Source organism: Ostrinia furnacalis, unplaced genomic scaffold (genome assembly GCF_004193835.3).
Source record: "Ostrinia furnacalis isolate ACB-3 unplaced genomic scaffold, ASM419383v2 OfSCF0710, whole genome shotgun sequence".
In the NCBI taxonomy this organism is placed as follows: domain Eukaryota; kingdom Metazoa; phylum Arthropoda; class Insecta; order Lepidoptera; family Crambidae; genus Ostrinia; species Ostrinia furnacalis.
Window position 1 is genome coordinate 439,495 of NW_021130949.1, and position 6,214 is coordinate 445,708.

The following is a 6,214-nucleotide window of genomic DNA, read 5'->3' on the forward strand; positions in this document are numbered from 1 at the left end:
ACTGGTAGGTACGAATGTTTTTAAGAGTAGAGCCCACTGCGGCCGGAAAGGAAGACCTACCCAAGTTGGAGCCACGGACAAACCGTTTCGAATATTCATAGAGTACAGGCACAACAAAAACAAGAACATGTTTTACTAAAAACTGTTTTAATATCAATTTAAAGCGTCAATAGCCTATGGTGTCCGAGAGACGCAGGTTCGAACCCCGCCGCCCGCTGGTCTAAAATAAATACAAATTACAAAATTTTTTTCTTAAAAAATATTCTATAGACTGTCTGTTTTGATTAAAATTTAAAAAAAATCGGAACATAGAGCCCATACCCGACGCATAAAAAAATGTAAGCCTTTTTTCCTTTGCTCAGGAATGGAACACTGCACCGTCAACAAATTGATCAAAAATTCATCTTCTATACTTATATTAAATCTGTAGAGAGGTCAATTCTGTACATGAAATATATCTTCAAAATAACTATCAGGGGGTGATTGGTGATCGATACTGTTGCCAAAAATGCAATCAGTAAAATTTTTGTCTGTCTGTCTGTCTGTCTGTCTGTCGTTTACTTTTGTAGCGTCGACCACGTATTCATATGATGCGATGGTAGCCGCGGTTACTACCACCTTCCAGGTAGGGACGGACGTTTTTTAGGGCACCTTTTCTAGCCCCCTCCCTGGCTGAGCAGGGAGAGCAGTGCCTCCCTAAATAGGGCTGCTCTGTCATCCCAGGTGCTGCCGAATCCACACTGCCGCCCCAAATTTGCAGTGCACAAACGACCACGGCGTGTACTCACACCCCTGGGACCGCCCGTGTGCAGGAATCAGACAAAGCCTAGCTTGCATCAGGCCAGACCTCTCTACCTCATCCCATCGCCACAGGACTTAACTTCATCGGAGTCCTTTAGACGGAAGCGGTCAAGTGCGCAGGATATTTTAAGGTGCGCAAACGTTCGCGCAGACGCAGGCGCACGCACTCGTCTTCCCCCTCCTCGAATCAGTGGAACGGAAAACCGCTACGACTGGAAGAGAGGTCAGATGATGTGTCTGGCCGATGGTAACTATGCGCCCTCTACCATCGCCCTAGGCCATCCACCTTGCCTTGCTGAATCGTCGAGTCCTCCAAGCCCATTTGCATATCTGCGGTGGGTTGCATTCCTCGCCAAATCAGACTTTATGCGCTTTGCGGGAGGGATCCGCATAAAACTTGTCCACCGAGATGGCAAGCCCCTCATCCAGGTTTAGCCCGTGAGCCGACATGGTTTGCCGGGGTGTGGCCGCTGTGCGCACCACAGCTACTTGGAGCCACTGGAGAGAGTTTATGTGCTAACAGCAGGTATGATACATCTCTGCCACCTCTATAGAGGTCGGCTGGCAGAGATTGGCGCTATTAACACACTACACACCGGCCGCTAGTACCGAATATACAGTCTTTTTTACAAATACAAAATTTTGGAATATTTTTTGTAACAGTTTTATTGGTAACTGTACTTAGAATGTAAACAAAGGCAGAGGTGCAAATGATGTATGCTAGCAAAATCTTGTTAGTGTGCACATTTGTACAAATTATAAAGTCATGTTCAGTTTTTTAATCAAAGTCGAAAACTATAAAGCTAAGCTGCTTAATTTTACAACCACATTTTTTTTTAATTCGCCTATCTGAATGGTGGAGTGACAACATTACTTCTTATTCAAATAGGAGACATATTCCAGTCCATGACATGGTCCAGTTGGCCTTTGGAACATCTTTTTATTTTAACATATTATTATTGTTATCTTTTAACCAACCATAAAATGTGAAAAATACATGCAAACTGTTACCCAAAACAATGTAGTTGTCATTTTAAATGCAGCGGCGGAAGTGATAGCGTGACGTCACGTGGAGCGCACCGCGCATGCGCACGCCACCGGAACCGGAAGCTGCGGTGTTGCGGCGCAATCTGGAGTCGGACCGCACTGAATCAAGTGCAGCCTTCCCTCTCTGTTTTATGTACGATTCTGTGAAAGATAAATGAGCGCGATTCCGAATGGCTGAACGCTAACACGTTACAAGGATTATTTAGGGTGTTTGTAAGGGTCTGATTCATTTTTTATTAGATTAATGAGTGGACTGAAGAAATAAAAGAAATGATGCGTGTTTGGTGACTTATATTGATCATTATTAGATTGCAACTTGATTACTTAACGACCTTTGTTAAGATTTTCTTTCTTATGTAAATTACAAATAGATTTTCAAGGTACAAAAGATTCTAAACTTACTCGTAGGAGTAATCTCTAGAGGTTATTGAATGTCAAATGTGTATAATAAATTAATTAACCTAAAAGTCTTACCTTGTAACAAAAGATGATAAAATATTTTTGTTCAAAATAACCGTGTTAAGGTAAAAGGAGCTTTATATAACTAAAAATAGTCAACCATCCAATAGAATCGAAGGAGTTTTAAAAAGAGTTCATATAAAAAATATATTTCATTTTTGTATTCGATTTTCCTCTTGTAAGAAACATAAAGAAAAAAAAACTACTGTAAAAATATATCTCACTTATTTTGTAAATTTTAAACTTTGTACATAAACGTGTGTAAAGTATGGAGCCTACAAGTTTGCTCGTATACATTGGCGAGAAGCTACCAGCACTCTCTAAAATATACAAAATGTACATTAATTTGTCTGCATTTTTTAAATTGTATTATTACCTTATAAAAACCAAACTCCGGTAATTACGGCTGGAGATTAAAAAAAAACTCTTATTCTGTGCAAAACAAATATCATTACATCAAACTTGTGATTATTATTACCTACACTAACATTTTCCCACACAACTCACCATATAAATCAAACCGTCTTATGGCAGGCAGCGCGGTTAATTCAACAAGCTGGGAGCAACAGAACTAAAACCATAAAACATTTGTAATTAAAACAACGGCGCCTTACAAAGAATCGGAACACCTTCCACGCGGGCTTACTGTTGCTTGTTACAGATGTAAAGACCTGGAAGAGACTAGTCTAAATAGGCGAGGACTAAAAACAATTACCAAAAATTCTTTCTAGCTGCTGCTAGGGACTTCCTTAATTCAATGTCAAATACTATTGATGTCAGACAATATACGCATTTTGAATTTTTACCATGCATTACTGGCGGCTGAAGGGACAGCAAAGTTCTAAAATGAAGGCCATGTACCGGCAACGATAGGCGTCCACGCACAAGGTAGATGGATGACCATATTATACAGGTTGCAGGAAGGTACTGGATACAGACTGCTATCAGGCCAGCCTATCTGGAAATTATTGAATGAGGCCTTTGTTCAGCAGTGGAAGTTCTGTGACTCATAATATTGATGATGATGATGATTTATTTATTTATTTATTTCGGTAAAAAAANAAAAAATTGTAAGCCTTTTTTCCTTTGCTCAGGAATGGAACACTGCACCGTCAACAAATTGATCAAAAATTCATCTTCTATATTAAATCTGTAGAGAGGTCAATTCTTTACATGAAATATATCTTCAAAATAACTATCAGGGGGTGATTAGTGATCGATACTGTTGCCAAAAATGCAATCAGTAAAATTTTTGTCTGTCTGTCTGTCTGTCTGTCTGTCCGTCTGTATGTTCCTTATAGAAACAAAAACTACTCGACGGATTTTAACGAAACTTGGTACAATTATTCTTCATACTCCTGGGCAGGTTATAGTATACTTAGGAGTTCCCAAAGGAACAGGAATTAGCGGGAAAATCCTTTTGTATGAAAAATCTAAACCGCTTAAGTTAGACGCTTGAAATTTGGCATGTAGGTAGATACCTTAATAAACTTAAAGCTTACTTACAACAAGGAATTCCCGAAACTCCCACGGGAACGGGAATTAGCGGGAAAATCCTTTTGTATGAAAAATCTAAACCGCGTAAGATAGATGAAGGGGGTAAAATGGGATCCACGCGTACGAAGTCGCGGGCGGCCGCTAGTACCGAATATACAGTCTTTTTTACAAATACAAAATTTTGGAATATTTTTTGTAACAGTTTTAGTGGTAACTGTACTTAGAATGTAAACAAAGGCAGAGGTGCAAATGATGTAAGCTAGCAAAATCTTGTTAGTGTGCACATTTGTACAAATTATAAAGTCATGTTCAGTTTTTTTAATCAAAGTCGAAAACTTTAAAGCTAAGCTGCTTAATTTTACAACCACATGTTTTTTTAATTCGCCTATCTGAATGGTGGAGTGACAACATTACCTCCTATTCAAATAGGAAACACATTAATAGGGTCCAGTTGGCCTTTGGAACATCTTTTTATTTGAACATATTATTATTGTTATCTTTTAACTAACCATAAAATGTGAAAAATACACGCAAACTGTTACCCAAAACAATGTAGTTGTCATTTTAAATGCAGCGGCGGAAGTGATAGCGTGACGTCACGTGGAACCAGCGCACTGCGCATGCGCCACCGGAACCGGAAGCTGCGGTGTTGCGGCGCAATCTGGAGTCGGACCGCACTGAATCAAGTGCAGCCTTCCCTCTCTGTTTTATGTACGATTCTGTGAAAGATAAATGAGCGCGATTCCGAATGGCTGAACGCTAACACGTTACAAGGATTATTTAAGGTGTTTGTAAGGGTCTGATTCATTTTTTATTAGATTAATGAGTGGACTGAAGAAGTAACGGAATGATGCGTGTTTGGTGACTTATATTGATCATTAATAGATTACGAATTGATTACCTGACGACCTTTGTTAAGAGTTTATTTCTAATATAAATCTATAATCTATCTACTATATAAATAAAAATGAATTGATGTTCGTTAGTTTGTTTAAAACTCGAGAACGGCTGGGCCGATTGAGCTGATTTTGGTTTTAAAATGTTTGTCGTAGTCCAGGGTAGGTCTAAACGGTGAGCAAAAAAGGAAAAATTGCGATGGCTTTATTGCCTTTAAGGCGGAACAGAGTTCGCCGGGTCAGCTAGTTACAAATAGATTTTCAAGGTAAGTACATAAGACTCTAAACTTACTCGTTGGAGTAAATCCCCAGAGGTTATTAAATGTCAAATGTGTATAATAAATTAATTAACCTAAAAGTCTTACCTTGTAACAAAAGAAGGTAAAAATGATTTGTTAAAATAACAGTGTTTAGGTAGTAGAAGCTTTAAATAACAAAAAAGTAAAACCATCCAATAGAGTCGAAGGAGTATTAAAAAGTGTTCATCTAAAAAAATTGCATTTTTGTATTCGATTTTCCTTCTGTCCTGTGCAAAACAAATATTATTATATCAAACTTGTGATTATTATTACTCACACTAACATTTTCCCATACAACTCACCATATAAATCAAACCGTCTTATGGCAGGCAGCGCGGTTAATTCAACAAGCTGGGAGCAACAGAACTAAAACCATAAAACATTTGTAATTAAAACAACGGCGCCTTACAAAGAATCGGAACACCTTCCACGCGGGCTTACTGTTGCTTGTTACAGATGTAAAGACCTGGAAGAGACTAGTAAAAAGTTGAGGACTAAAAACAATTGCAAAAAATGCTTTCTAGCTGCTTCTAGAAACTTCTTGCAGGCAGTGTACGAGGAACGAAGGACGTCCACCTTAAGGTGGACATGTTATGGCCGTATGCAGCTTGTAAATTATAAATAACTAACTTGAAAAAATCGAACTGCCTAAGGCGGGAATCGAACCCACACGAACTTTCGTTTACCGGGCGACTGCACTTCTATCTGAGCTACTTAGACACTGGATGAACCTGTCGAAATTTTCAAATGTAATACGCTGTTACGGCCAGCGTTTGTTTCATCAATGTTGGGTATGCCTACCTTATACAGCTTTCAGGAAGGTGCTAAAATCGGACCACTATCTGGCCGGCCTATCTGGAAATTATTTGGCGAGGCCTCTGTCTCTTCAGCAGTGGACGTCCGAATGAATGACGCATCTTGAAAATATGACAAAAAACTTAACAGATCCAAGTAATGTTGCTATTTGTAATGTGTATCCTCTTAGTCATAGATAAAAAGAAACAAAAGTAGTTTAGGTATTTTTTTCAGAGCAGGCAAGTTGAAAAAAAAAGACTGTGGCATGTATGTCTCTTCTAAAAATATAAGATCTTCGTTTCGTTTGTATGTAGCGCGCCGCGCGAGTCCTGCGGGACATATGTTGGAACTTCCACTAGAAAAGTTTCGAGCGAAGTGTAAAGTCTTGTTCCGTGTGTAAAATGCGCGCCGTCTCGATTA